The 14,928-nt window shown below is 39.8% G+C and overlaps 1 long non-coding RNA gene across 1 annotated transcript in view; it reads right to left on the bottom strand.

The window, feature by feature from the left end:
- LOC109853332 overlaps positions 1-14,928 on the bottom strand; it is a 117,861-nt gene that overhangs the window by 52,204 nt on the left and 50,729 nt on the right. The window contains exon 3 of the long non-coding RNA XR_002250103.1: positions 14,239-14,304. This is a non-coding gene — a long non-coding RNA (uncharacterized LOC109853332). The remainder of the gene's footprint in view (positions 1-14,238; positions 14,305-14,928) is intronic.

Below are 14,928 nucleotides of genomic sequence, written 5' to 3'. Positions count from 1 at the left end.
GCAGCAGAGATTTCGATTCTCGAAAAAATTAAAAGAGCGGATGTCGCACGATTTCCTCTCTCTCTCTCTCTCTCTCTCTATCTCCGTTCCCTTTTGGGGAGAGAGTTAAAACGATCGCCCGGCTAGCGCATGCAATAACGATTTTCTTCATGTATATGCGCATTAAAGAACTCGGTACGTGTGCAAGCACCGATAATGTTGTATTGCATTCAAAATGTACATACATGCATTTACGACCAATTAAACAAAGTGGTTTAAACACATCCCCGGTCAGAATTTTCCTGCAAATGCGGTACGTCGAAATATACGTATACACACGTGTATTATGTCGCTCGGTTGTTTTGCGCGCTACGAGATTAATGTTCATTTTCAACAAAACTCACTTGAACGAAGTTGTGAAATACTTCGAAGAGTTCGCTTTTTTTTTTTTTTTTGCACTTTTATTGTTGTCGTACGAACGGCGCAAGATTGTTCTCTTCGACAAACCTGTACCTTTCACTTGCCAAGCAAGCCATTTTCGGAGAATACTTGAAATGCACATTGAAATGTTTTCAACACTTCTCTCGCGCTCTCCTTCTGCGCACTTTCGCTCATTCTTATATTTTTAGATTTTCTTCTGTCGAACAGACTTTACATCTTAAGACTTCGTTTCTTACGAATAACTTCTCGTATTGACTATAGTATTTTTTTTTCTTTTGTTTGCATCGGTATTCATTCGGTGTACTTTTCAATTCGATACCGCAAAATATACCGCAGTCGCTGCGTGTAAAAAAGTTAGAACATAAATAATATCTCGGAGAACTTATCGAAGAGATTTTCTATTAAATGTTGTTTCTCTGTTTTTTTTTTTTTTTTTTTTTTTTTATTTTAACGACACTCTAAACCCTGTACGCAAACACGCATAAATGTCCGTTATAAATTTCAAGAAGTATACACGTGACGGACGTTCACTCGAAAACTTTTCCACGGTTTTCGAAGAGAAATGCGAAACTCGTGATTATTAGAGGAAAAATATGAAAAGGACATTTCTCTCTCAACGGTGTTTAATCTTCTCATAATATGGCGTTCTATATTGCTACAAGTTATGCGGTGAATTAAATATTACTTTATACGACAACGGCGAACACCGGGAGCAGTTAAAAATAATTAATGAAGTTCTCTCTCTCTCTCTTGAGCTACCGGAAAACGTGCGGGAAAGAGGTAGATTTGACGCGTCATGCGCTCTTCACAAGATTCATGTTTTGCATACATATCCTCTTGAATTAATGACGCACCGATGAGAGCGCGCGCGCGTGTGTGTGTGTGTGTGTGTGTGCGCGCGTGTGTGCTTGCGTGAACACGCGCGGACATTAAGTCGCGCGCAACGTGCGCGCTGCAGACTATAATGACTGTGCCCGTGCTTCAAGTGTTCCTGCAATTACAAGTTTAGGTACGCGGGAACAACGACGATTTTCACGATGAACGAGTTGGTGCGGTTTCGGCGGAAAATGACGGCGCGGAGAGGAGCTTAGCTTTTCGATCTACGTGTTACAGTTATCGAGAAGTTTGTGGATATAACGCGCGCGCGCGTCAGACTGTCAAAATAACGTGTCGCGTGTCTGTCTAACAAGTAGAATGAACGTGTCTCAACTTCGTGAAAATAAAGCTGTTTATTCACAACCGACGTCACAACTGTTATCACTTTTTCGGAAGCATCGCTAGTTTGCAACATTTTGCAAAAAAGACTTGCGCAAAAAATATCTATTAATTATTATACGTGAGACAATTGATAAGTATCCGAAACAACGCGTAAACCGATAGTATCACATTGCCGTTGTTGACAAGTTTTGTTCTTCAGACAAACAAATGTTATCAAACTTATCAATCATCCCTTTTCATGAACTCCTGTATTCGTTAACAAGAGTTAACCCTCAACGAACGGACATGGGTCGTTTTTGTCTGAAGCAAAATTACTTTTTGTGTGTGTGTGTGTGAAGAAAGTAATTTTCTTGTTGTCATATTTGCTAAAAATTATAAATTAAAACTTTTTTTCACTAAATTTAATGATGGTGTCTTAAAATAAACAGTTTAGAGAGTATATACACATTGTTTCAGATTTTTTTAGAAATATTTAATATTTTTAAAAAGCCCAAGACGAAAACGACCCATGTCCGGCGAATTAAGGTGCCGAAAAACACGCCGTCCGTTGAGGGTTAATATTATTTTTACACTATAAATTAATTTTTTTTTTATATTTAATTGATTTTATATTATTTCAATTTCTCGTCGTTACATTAAATTTCTATCAAAGTCACGTGCAAAATTCTCGTATGTGTAAAATTACAAAACAAAAACTTTCCAAGACAAATAACAGTTTAACAATACTTTGTCGTTCCTTTTCACTTTATTTTGTAGTTTAGATTCTACTATAATAAAAGTTAAAAGACAAATGTCTTATCTCTCTAGTACACGTACACTATATATATATATATATATATATATATATATATATATATGATTTAAGAACGGAAGCCAGACAATACAACCAAAAGGTCTGCTGTTTTAGCGGAACAAACCACGCATTCAAAAGACTCGACCGCATAAATACTTGTATGGATTCCGGAAGTCTATACATCGCGTCTCGTTTCCCGCTTGAACGACGACCGCATTCATCCTCTCAACACACGTACGGGCGCGCACACACACACGCACACACACACACACAAGTCTCCTGAAGTCTTCATTAATTATCATTTGTACGGCTGGACGGTCCTAACTACGTCGCTAACAAAACGGTCTCGCAGCGCTCATAAATCTTACCTTCACGAGCGAATCTGATATCAAATTTACACGAATACATGTGCGTTACGCCAGCAGTTTCGCGACACAGTCCACGCGTAAGACTCGCAAAGTAAGTAGCTCTTTAAAAAAAAAAAAAAACAAGATGGCAACGAGACTAAGGAAGAATCTGATTCTCTTCTCGGCACAAAGAAAAATGTTTCACAAGATGTTATCAAATTTTTTGACAAGTAATACTAAGAGATGATCGTTTCGGTATTGTCAGAACGAAATTCTTGCAGTTACACGAAGTTGTTCTGACACAGTTGGAACCAGTGCGAAATTTCGGTGTACCGCGCTTTCAAAAAATCTTGTTCCAATTTTCATTTCCACCCATTAATCATTTTTATTTTTCAGTTCAACCCAGATAGAGATTTTGTAAGTAGTTTCGACCACGAAAAAATTAATGGACATGTGTATACACGTAGCCACGTACAAAAGAGAGAAATCACTTCCAATTGAAGGGAATGATTTGCCCTTTCCTCCCTCCCCCCTTATTGGACAGAATAAGTATCGCGTCGTGAAATGTCGCAGGTGAACGTGAAATATAAGAGCCGAAGAATTGGCCGGAAACCTGCAATTGGCTTGCTTCAATAAAACCTTGTTTCGAAGCTTATTGCACCAAATTGATCCGATGCAGTCCGCGCGCCACGAGGCGCGGACTGGTGTACGCGTATCGGTAAATCCCTCGTCCCGATTTGCGAGGAAACGCTTATATATATCAGGTTTCGCAATAAAACTCGAAAATAGCGATTTAAGAAAAAAATTAGTTTTACGATCAAGTTTCGCGATCGATTCTGGAAAAACGACGTGATAAAATATGTACTTACCGTCTACGCCGGCTTACGTTACAGTTGAAGATATTGTGCGGGCGCGCGTAATAATCGCGTCGGTGAAGGTGCGTAACTGAGAAATTGACGGCTTCATTCGACGCTACTTAATTAATCGGTGAAACTAGATTACTCTCAGCTCGATAATGCTTAAGCACCCGAGAACTCGACACCGCGGTGTCGATGATTAATGAGACAATTTTTCCTGAATCTCGGATCTATTATTTTTCTGTACTTTCCCCCCTTTTAGCCTTCGTGTCTCGTTATCGGCTACCAATTACGCCCCGTACATAATGGTAGCTTTTATTTCGAACAAATATTGGTTCTTGCACACGCCGGGCGCTTGCACGTAAGATCGCAATAATCCTCAAACGAGTTTGTGGAACTGATAAAATAATGTTTCGTACGAATGACGTGAGATGATTGAAAACAAAAAAACTCCTCCCCGTCGTGTTATCACATTTGCGAATATAACTCTCAACTTGATCTCTTTTTCAAAAATTATATTTTATTACTCGATTCAATAGCTGCTTTCAAATGCTGCAACAAACGCGTGCAATAACGTGATGTTTTAAAGTTGTTTCTCGCGAAAAATTATTTAAAAAAAATAAAATTACTTAAATGCGATTAAAGTTTTTGAATGTTTTCGTTAAACCATGTTCTTTTATCTTTTGAAAATAAAACAAAATAACTCTCAAACGTTACAATTTTATTCGCCGGTTATTTCATCGCCAACCGTATTGGGGGAGTTTTTTTAATTCGCGCTCAAAATCTCTACGCAATTACATAGCGAGAGAGAGAGAGAGAGAGAGAGCCTCGGACAAGTTACATGTTTTCAAATCAAGCGGCGAATATAGACAATCGATATAAGCGCGCGGAATAATCGCAAAACGGGTTAATCTTGGCAGAATTACATTATGGCTCTATCAGGACTTGATGAAACTGATCAAGATTACTCACTGCATCATCCGCTGCATATCGCGCCGTCACGCAGGCTGAAATGATTCTCGTCGCTTGTTCGACGCAAACAGACTGGCAACGGCAGTAATGTAATTAGTGAGACGAGGTCGGATTTGCAGCAACATCTCGGAGTATCGGACGGGGTGAGTTATCGTAACTGCGTCCGGGAATATAAATGAATGTAATCAACGGCCCTTTGAACGAAATCTTTTGCACTCCAGGTTAATTACCTCTCTGTATATACGTCGCATTATTAAAAGATTATTTTATTATTATTTTATTTTATTACTCTCACACGCAACACAACGATCTTTGTTTTATCTTTTGCGAATTAAGTACTTCGACTATTTGCAATACTTCTTTGATTGTGTGTTACTATATACATACAATATATATGTACGTGCATACATTGTATGTATTACATTGTTTGTATGTGCGAGAACAAAAATAACACTTCTCGCTCCTTTATTCTTCGAACACATTCGAAAAATTGATATGTTTACTCCACATGCGACGATAAACACGGTGCGGTGCGCATCAATAATCCGCGATATTATCGATTCTCCCGCGACAAGTACAATTGTCAAACGACACTTGACAAGATGACAAACCGATTCGAATCGGTCTTGTGTCAAGGCGAAGGAAGTGCACATCCGGCGTATAAATTTTTTTCTAGATATGTTCTGTTTTATTCTCTCTTCTCTCGCTTCTCCTCCGTCTTTTTTTCTTTTTCTTTTTTTTTTTTTTTTGACATTGAATTGCACCTTCGCTCGCACGGCTTCCATCGAGCAGTCACTCCTCAAGACGGATCGCTCCGTGGCAACCGTTAATGGGCTTCCGGTCCGTTTCCATCGTCGGAAGTTTTCTCGGCTTTTTTACGATTTAAGATTGGCACACCTAGACCGATGGACGGAAGCAATCTCATTTCAGTGGACAAATATTTAATTAATTGGCGAGAACAATGAGAATTCGCAAGGCGATCTTGTGCGAGAGAATTAAAAATTCAATAAAACATTCGAAAACGATGTTTCTCCCGATTCTCAGGAATCCGAAGCAATCAAGCAACCTCGTTTCAATTTCCCGTTCTCAATTTCGATCCCGCGGTTTCAGCCGCGCCGAACAAGAAGGCTTACCGAGGGTATTAGACAATATCGTGCTCGCACGAGTGCTCGATCAATCTACAACGAGTGACGTCGCGATTGATATTCATCGTTCGAGCATCTTCGCGACTTTGATCTTCTTTGAGAGTAAAGCTCGGGGGATAGGATTCATGTTACAAACGAGCAGAGGAGCATTCCTATGTGACACGATCGACCCCGAAATTCGTATCCGGAGTTTAATTTTCTAAACCCCACCGCGCGCGACAAGGGGCTTTGCGCGCGTGAAAAATCACCGCCTTTTATTGAAACAAAGAGAATTTCGAGACCGCTCGATAATTTGACGAATTGCGCACGTTTCGCGCGAAGTCTCGTGATCTTGTGTGCGAAAAGAAAGCGCGCTTTTTATTTTTAGTTACGCTGCGTTCTCGCGGACACATCGCGCGCGCAAAATCAAAACGTCATCGTCGCAAAACTTTTCGAAATACGGTTGAGTGTATATATTTTTCGCTTCGTATTATAACGAACGACGCGGTTTTCTTTGTTTATATATCGCATTTTCTTCAAATTGCATCGCTTTTCGCGAGCGTGACATCCAGTTTGGAAAGATCTCCGTCAAGCTTCGTAAGATGGATCGTTTCCGGGAGCTCTCTCTCCCCCGCTTTCGGCGCACGATGAATCGGCCAAAATATCGTTGAAAGGATTCGTCGTATCTCGCGAAACGTATATAACGTACAAAAGATTTCGGCCAAAGTGACTTGCTTTTATATGCTTAAAAGTGTCAGAAGCAGCACAGATACAGGTATCTATTTCAGAGCGCGTTATCTTCTTGCAGATGTACAAAAAACTGTAGGGGCGCTTCTTTGTTCTTTAAAATTCTTGAATTTTAATTAAATAACGTGTAACAAAACATTATAGCATTTTTTTCTCTATTTATTTTACTTTAAAAAGTCTTTACAAAACATTTTAAAGTCTAAAAACATATATGTATATGTATATCTGTGTATGTTTTGATACGCGCTCTCGAGATAATTTTCTGCTTTGTTAATAAATTATTTTTGTTACAATGGGAGCGTCAACATGACGAGCGACCTCTTCCCAGAAAAGATACGATCGCGATGCCAGATGCACGTGAGAACAGACGGTACGGAATCGTTTCTCCATTATTGCGCGAGGCACCAGTGTCCGCGACAGACACATGTGCATACTGCAGAAATTTCTTGCCTGTGGTGACACATGTCCCGCATGTATATTCCTTACTGCGCACGATCCCGATCGACTAAATTACGACAGAAACTTTTGTCAGTAATAGTACAAAAAAAAAAAACGCGATTTTTTGAGAACATTTTGTCAAATTGGAACAAATGTAAATTTTAACAAATGTCGATTATTAAAATTTATATCCGCGCAGCGCGTATTACTATTTTATTGAAAAATTATAATATCGTAATTTATCAGAGTGGAAAATATATCTCGTCTCATGATTTTAATTAGAATCACGAGATTTTTTCCATTTTGGTCGTGTATAATACCCCGATCCGATACGCGCATATATATTTTTTATATTTCAGATATTTTCTTGGCTTTGACCTTCCTTTTAATCAAAAAATCTCATTAGCGTGACACTTTCCGTAAGTAAGGACTGGTGTTAATAGCGGGAAAAGCTGCGTCACAGAAGCCTCGGTTTGTTCAGCTATCATATTTCGTAAAACGCTCTCATTCGCTACGCTGGCTAAGCGAATCAAATTTCAATTTTAATCGTGTATTCAGCGGAATGAAAAGTAGAACGAACAAGGGTAACACGCAGGGCCAGACTAAACTGAACGCCCGCGGCAACAGCAGTGGCGGCGAACAACAACAGCGACGATATTTCATCCGGGCGAATGTTTTATTCAGGCGTGTTGTATGCTAAAAGTCGACAGGTAATTATTTCCGCAGCTTTCCCGGGATCGGAGTTAAAAGCGGTAGTCTTTCGGGGTGGGAGGGAGAGAAAAGGAGGCAGGCACGAGGCACCTTGAACGCACCGAAAACCGTAAGGAAGATATTAGGCACGGGGTTTCCTCCCGAAGAGATTTATGATCGAGTGCTTCAGCACGCGACGGGTTTGCCGGAGTACGAAATGCAAGCTGGCATTAGCCCAAATCGCTGGATGTCTGAAGACACCGTATCGTCGTTATTTATCGAAAACCGCTGGCCAAGATCGAATTTGCTATATCCCGCAAACTAACGCGCAGTCTCTTTCTCGCGTATCTCGTACGAACGTAAAAGTTCGGCAAAAAAAAAAAAAAAAACTGCTACGTTCGCTTAACGCGGTTAAAAAATATTTCTTCAAATTGCATCGATGAGTATGAACTATATAATAGTTGAACATTAAATGTTAGCGCGGACTCGCGCGTTTAGAGAAAGACGCTTCTTTCTTCGAAAGCGACTGTATCGCAATTGTAACTCTCGTCGTCCGGTGTGAAGATTAGCGCGGAATTACGTCTTACGCATTCGAGTATACCGCGGCTTTAGTCCAACGGCGAGTGTTTCGCAGTAGATAAGTCACGACGACAGAAAGCGAAGCCGGATTTCGGTACAGCGAATGCCAGCAATGCGGGGCGATTATACTGTTTCACGAAGAAACCGAGAGAGAGAGAGAGAGAGAGTCGATACACAGGTTCGTCCGCAAAATTGAAACGAGGAAACGTACGTAACGTACGACTCTAATCGGATGCGTTTTCGCTGTTAAGTGCTGTTGTTGAGCCGCAGTGAGATGGGGGAGCCGCGCACTCGGTCGAGCTAATAGCTGCCGCGATCATCCCGCCTACTTAAGCGGAACGTGCTATCGCGAATAAGCGTTTTCACATAAACTTTCCACGGATATTGTATCGTGCTAGATTATGTGTATTACGCGCGTGTCGCGAGAAAAAGAAAGAAATAGCGCGCACAAATGTGAAAGAGAATTAATTAATGACGTTGCGGAGAGAGAACCAATTTAAATTCCATAGTGATGTGTTATCGCTATACGCGCAACGCATTAATATGCAAATAAAAACACATTTATCAAGTCGGAAAATATTATTGTTAAAGGAAGTTGATCTTTAGAACAAAATGTATGCGAACTGAAGCCGGTTGTTTGGTTCACGTAATTATATTCGACACGTAAATAAGTCTGTTGATTAAATAACGTAAGAGAATTATGATACGCAACACACACAATAGATAACCTATACGTTGATGCGCGTTTGTGAATTATTCTCGTTTCTCTAACATGACATTGCTAACAAGGAGCGCTTTCTGCCGTCAGGCAACGCCTGTCGAATGCGCTTCTGCGCGCAAGACGGCGCATTGTTTTCAGCCTCACGTAGACTTCGCCCAAAGGAACTACGCGACCGCATACACCCTTTGTCAAGGTAATAGCTGCAATCAGCTTTGTCGTAGCTGAAACATCTTTTCAGAATGCAGTCAAGTATTGCGAAGTCGAGTTACTCGCATGCCTGCGGTTATTGACGGGCGTGTAAATGCGCCGGAAAATTTAAAAGAAATTCTATTTGTCACCACCACCACCACCACCACCACCACCACCATCATCTGTGTGTACGATGGTGTTCCACATATCTTGTAGAGCTACTGCGTAATACATTTGTTGCGCAATTATACTTTAATAATATTATTTGATATGTGCGCGCACAAAATGTATTTATTATTGATTGTAATACGCGCATGCAATGTATATAATGCACATATATATGCTGTTACAACGGAACAAATATTGTGTTTAGATAACGCTGCGCTGTTTAGATAACATCGAGTATGCGATTATATCCGTTAAGTTTGTAACTTATCCGTGTGTTTGCGCGTTTCGTTTTATAAACCTTTGTTTAATTAACATTTTCATTGCTGATGTGAATTATTACAAACGTATCGGAGTGTATCGCGTTTTGCGATACAACGCAAATGAATACATAAAAGTTCAATAACAAATTGCATCTTTCCTCTCTCACTTGTTGAAGCGAAATAACGCGAATGTGTAAAAATCGCATCTGTCTTCCGTCACGCGCAATTAAAATTTGAACACACGATCCCGGAGTTTTGTCACGACGCGGATTATTAAGAATTAAACGATGATAACGCACAAAAGTTGAAATCCTTCGATCAACTATTCGAGTTTACGGGAAACGCATATTCTATCGTACGGAATTAGCATGAAAAGCAGTACCCGCCTAATCTGAGGTATTTCACCAAGCTCGCATGTTGAATGCGTTGCTGCACGAAATAGGTTGAAACGGGAGTGTGTGTGTGTGTGTGTGTATGCGTGCGTGTGTCTGTGCGCGCTCGTTTCTATATGCAGATGCATTTGTACACGGCAAATGCAGCAGGGAGGGTCTTTAACATGTGGAATATGCTCGCGAGGAAAATTTCTTTCTATCCAAAATCGACCGGGATGAAAACATTCAAGCGCACGCGCGCGTGTTTTAAGTATTTAGCGAAGCAAGAAAATTGAAATTTCTATAATCATGAAATCTACATTTACTGAGCCCCCCGTTATATCATAATCATTGGAAAAATGATTTTGTTTTCGGTAACAAACAATTGTGACAAATCTCAGATTATAAAATTTCAGTTTTATTGACTGGCATTTTAGAAAAACTTTTCTTACGCGGAAGAGAAAATAGAAAAGTTTTTCTCACGCGCAATTACTTGCGCAAAGTTTCAGAACAGAATTTGCACCTAATAAAGAGAAGGGAGAAAGTGAACACGAAGGGACGGGGCTTTAGCCGTTAGGGAAGAAAATTCAACGTATGTAAACCCACGAAACAAGGGTAAGTCTGCCTCGTTTGAAAGAAGATAAGCTTGAACGCACGTTCTCTAATTCTCTCCCATGCTGCGGGAGAGAATTTCTCGCACATGCAGACTATGAGTAAGAAAATAAATAAAATAAAAAGTTAAACATGCGCTCACACAAAATGTTTTATCTCGATTTTTTCTCTAACAAGATTACTGTTGCTTCGGTACTGTGTACGCTTTATTGCTGTTATTAGCTCGCGATCGTGGAAAATACAGGTGAGAGAAGCTAGGTAATAAAACCTGTCAAATATTTGAGATTAAAATTACGCCGTGAGACACATGAGAAAACAAGAAGTTAAATTGAACGAGAGAAAGTTAAGAGCCGCGTGCGCGCGCGCGCGCGCTTGTTTGGCGCACGAGAACAAAAAATCTAAGTGAATTACATGAAAGCGGAGGCTGTCATCAAATGGGTCTCGTCGATGTTAGTTAATTACAAAAAGGCGTGACACAGAAGGACAGTTCCTATTTCGGCATGAGCGAGCAGTGAATTAAGTCCGTTTGTGAACGAACGTGGAAAAGGCGGATCCTCTCTTGGAAGGATGAAATCGTAGCGGAAGAATGTGTTCTAAGTTCTGGATACAATGCGTACAAAATTAAGTCAAGCGGATAATCTTAATTTATGGCGAGCCACAATGCATAAAAAAAAGAAAGAGAAAAAGACAAAGGAAGACACACAAATCCCCACAAATGCTCGGAACTGTAAATAAAGAACTGTAATTTTAACATATCTTTTTTCTTTCTTTATATTTGTAGACTAAACTGCACACACAAAAAAAAGAATCTTTACTATATATATATATATACCAATTCCCCTATACTTCACTTCCTTACAGATGACAATTGCTACGCTCGGTAATTGAGAAAAGTTCCTGTTAAAGGAAGCATTCTTTTAAGACTAGTCTTGCGTTGATAATAGGATTTTTCAATGGAATCTTCAATAAATAATTCCTCGTTATTCCGATCCATTTCATTTGCCTTTCCTCCGCCTTTGTTATTTCACCTCTCGCGTACGTCATGAAAATAAATTTTACCCTTTAAGAATTCCACTTTCCTTCTAACGTATTGTAAAATACAATTATGCAATTCGCAATAAAACTCTTTTAATCTAAGCTCGTAACCCGTTTGGTTTTTTTTAATCAAAACTTTCTTAAGTGCCAGAATTTTAAAATAAATTTAAAAGAGAAAGAGAGAAAAGTGACGATATCTGTTTTCAACATTTAAATTGAATATATCTTATTTCGCTCGTGAATGAAGATTTCCCCGTTAGTTTATTCTTCTCTCTTGTGCTGAAAGGGGAAGATGGAAATTTTCGATTCTTCTCATTACGCGTGGTTATACGCGTGAGTTTCTTACAATATTTCTCACGTTTATGAATAAGAATGCAGCCCACGCGAAGCAAATCGAGGGCGACGGAACTTCCTCAGGAAAGACTCAGGTAGAAAGAGAAAGAGAGAGAGAGAGTGTGTGTGTGTGTGTGTGTATGTGTGTCTGTAAGAGCGCAAGAGAGAGAGAAGTTTACCTAAACCCTTTTAAAACTTCACAACCTCTACTTGCCTTCTCCCTTTCCACGTTCTCTCTTTCGAAAATCCCTCTAGCGAAAACTTAAATTCAAATCTCGAACGATATCACGTTCCGTGTTCGCTCAGAATAGCTTAGTCTATCTTAAATTTCTAGTTAGTAGGGTAAGACCAGACTAACGCGCGCGGGCATGTCTTCACTACAAGCATCCGCTTTTATAGACATATCTTGCGTACGAAGACTCGCTTTAGGGCGACACATGGTGTCGCTAAGAACCTTTATAGTTTACATAGAGAAGCGTTGCGCGCATTGTTGCGTAATAATCGTTTTATAAAAAAAAATCCCGCGCGAAAGCAACAGACACACTCTTTTTGAGAATGAAATTACGTGAAATTTCACTTGAATATTTCGTACGTATTATCGCGCGCGAACAAAAAAAAAACGGTCTTAATCGAACGACGCGCGAAACGAGTTGAATACTTACATACACTTCTCCAGCTCTCTCATATATATCGATTTACCGCCCAAGTACGCGAGTGCTTCAGCGTTGACTAATACATGAGAGACATGCTTCGCGGCAATGGGATAAGTTCAGCGGAGGCTGTTTTCCAAGTGGGTTTTCTTGTTCCACTCCCGATATCTCACGTGCACGCGCAAGCCCGAGAGCATACGTGGTGTGATTTCATCGCGCGCACGACTTCCCGCTTTATACGCTTTACGAATATATCGCGGAAAATACACTTAATCCCGGTAAATGGAAACGGTTTCAATAAGCGGCATTCAAAGTTTGAATTGTCTATCCGTATGCATTTTCTCCGCAGCTTTTGTCTCGCTTTTTGTGCAAACTTCAGTGAGCGCGCGCACGAGATATAATAGTAATTATTAAATCAAGTTTCATAAATAATCTATATATATATATATATATATATATATATTGTTTAAATAATCGTACTACTTTTGAGACATATAATTGTTTCACGCGTTTTTTATGTCACGTAGATGTAAGTTATTCGAGAGACACGTATGGAAATATCCTAATTACGTCAATTATCATTTATCGATAATTGAACACTGTGTGCTTCGAACAGGATGCGGATTGTAACCTGAAACTTTGTAGTATTCAAATCTCGCAGGGTTACAAGCGGCTTAGAGCCCATACATCTATTGCTGCCAATCAACTGCTGTTGATGGCTACTATATCGACAGTTCTGCGACATGTGTGAGATATCGCGTCGGGAATCGTATAAATCACACTACACAGACGTTCGAAACTGCTTAAAGATTAAAGACTAGTCGAGTTTGATCAAATATCAAGATGCTTTTTATAAAAAAAAACTTCCTTTCTTTGCGAGAGGATAATTAAATGTGTGTTTTTTTTTTTTATAATCAGAGAATTTGTCCAAATAAAAGACATATCTTTAATACAAGATAATTAATTATATTCTTTTGAATAAGAGAGAGAGAGCTGTCACGAGTAAAAATCTCGGGTAAACGGAAATGGATTCGTATGACATTCGGGGAGCCAGCACTTCGCCTCGCTTTTGTGCGACTAAGTCGGCGCGCCGATTTCAACGTTGCTCCGGTTACGGTAACGCCGTTCGTTTGCCGGAACATCATTTTTCATCCGTCGCCTCTCATCTGGAGTCCCGACTATGATTTATCGCGCCGCCGCATCGTCGAAAAACTTGCTAATGCGTGCCATGCATCGGCGAGATGAAGATGCACTGCCGTTTCCGCAACAAGAGAAATCCCCGCAAGTATCGACAAGGTTTTCACCGAACGCGTTGGTAGAAATTAATCTTGGCTTTCGTCGCCAACTGCACTTTTTCCCGACGATTTCGTATCGGAGTACTCGATTTATCTAGACTAGGATTCACGTTCGTCCGAAATCTGCGGTGTTACGTTTCCGCAACACCATCCGTTTTTTTTCTTTTTTGAAATATGTTTAATCATAAAAATTCTTACGTGGTTATCGAAAAATTTTACGCGGTAAAAACTTCAGAAAAAAAAATCGCGCGAGTGACAAATATAGAATAATATTCTTCTCTGGCCCAAAGAGAATATCAAGAAAGAGCAAATTTTATTTGTCTAAAATCTATCACATATATATATATATATATATACATAGTATATATAAAAAAGTAATAATCCAAAATTTTTATCAAGAAGAAAAAATTTTCTCTCACCAATTGGATGTCGTCTCCAATGATTTCTGGCAATCATCGAGCAGCTTGCCGAACAGGTTGACGCATCTGGAACATATAAGGAAACGTGAATGGAAAAAGATGACATATATATATTTACAAGCATCGGGACAAGTGCTAAGACATAATTTGTCATCGCGATAGTCGAACACGTCGTTCGAGATCGTCGCTTTAGGAAGCCATCAGTGAACCCCCGCACTATCTACTGCGCGCGATATCGTGCAAACTCGGGCGCGTGTTGTGTATGCCAAAAGTTGGCGCACATTTAACGCATCGATAAAATCTCAATTATAGACCTTTCCGATTTATCTACAATTGGCATCGCGTAACCGTGCATAACACGTTGTTATTCGACATTTAACGTGTCCGAACGATAATATATATCACGGGCGTACATCACATCCGATACGTACAATTTTTCCGTCATCGAACATTTCAGGAAATTTCTCGTCAATATAAATTTTTACGCAACTGTAATTCTAATTTTGCCATATTTTGTGAAGAGACTTTTGCATCGAGACTTCATATGTGTGTGTGTGTGTGTGTGTAGTATATGCCCGAATGCATCAATAAAATCACAATTGTAAAGGGAGACGCATAAAAGCCAGTGATGTTCCATATATTGCGTCGGCATAAAAGGAACGTAATCGTACGGCAAATAGGTCTGCATAA

Source organism: Pseudomyrmex gracilis, unplaced genomic scaffold (genome assembly GCF_002006095.1).
Source record: "Pseudomyrmex gracilis isolate BER0280 unplaced genomic scaffold, ASM200609v1 scaffold_46, whole genome shotgun sequence".
In the NCBI taxonomy this organism is placed as follows: domain Eukaryota; kingdom Metazoa; phylum Arthropoda; class Insecta; order Hymenoptera; family Formicidae; genus Pseudomyrmex; species Pseudomyrmex gracilis.
This window is presented reverse-complemented; position numbering and strand designations above follow the sequence as displayed.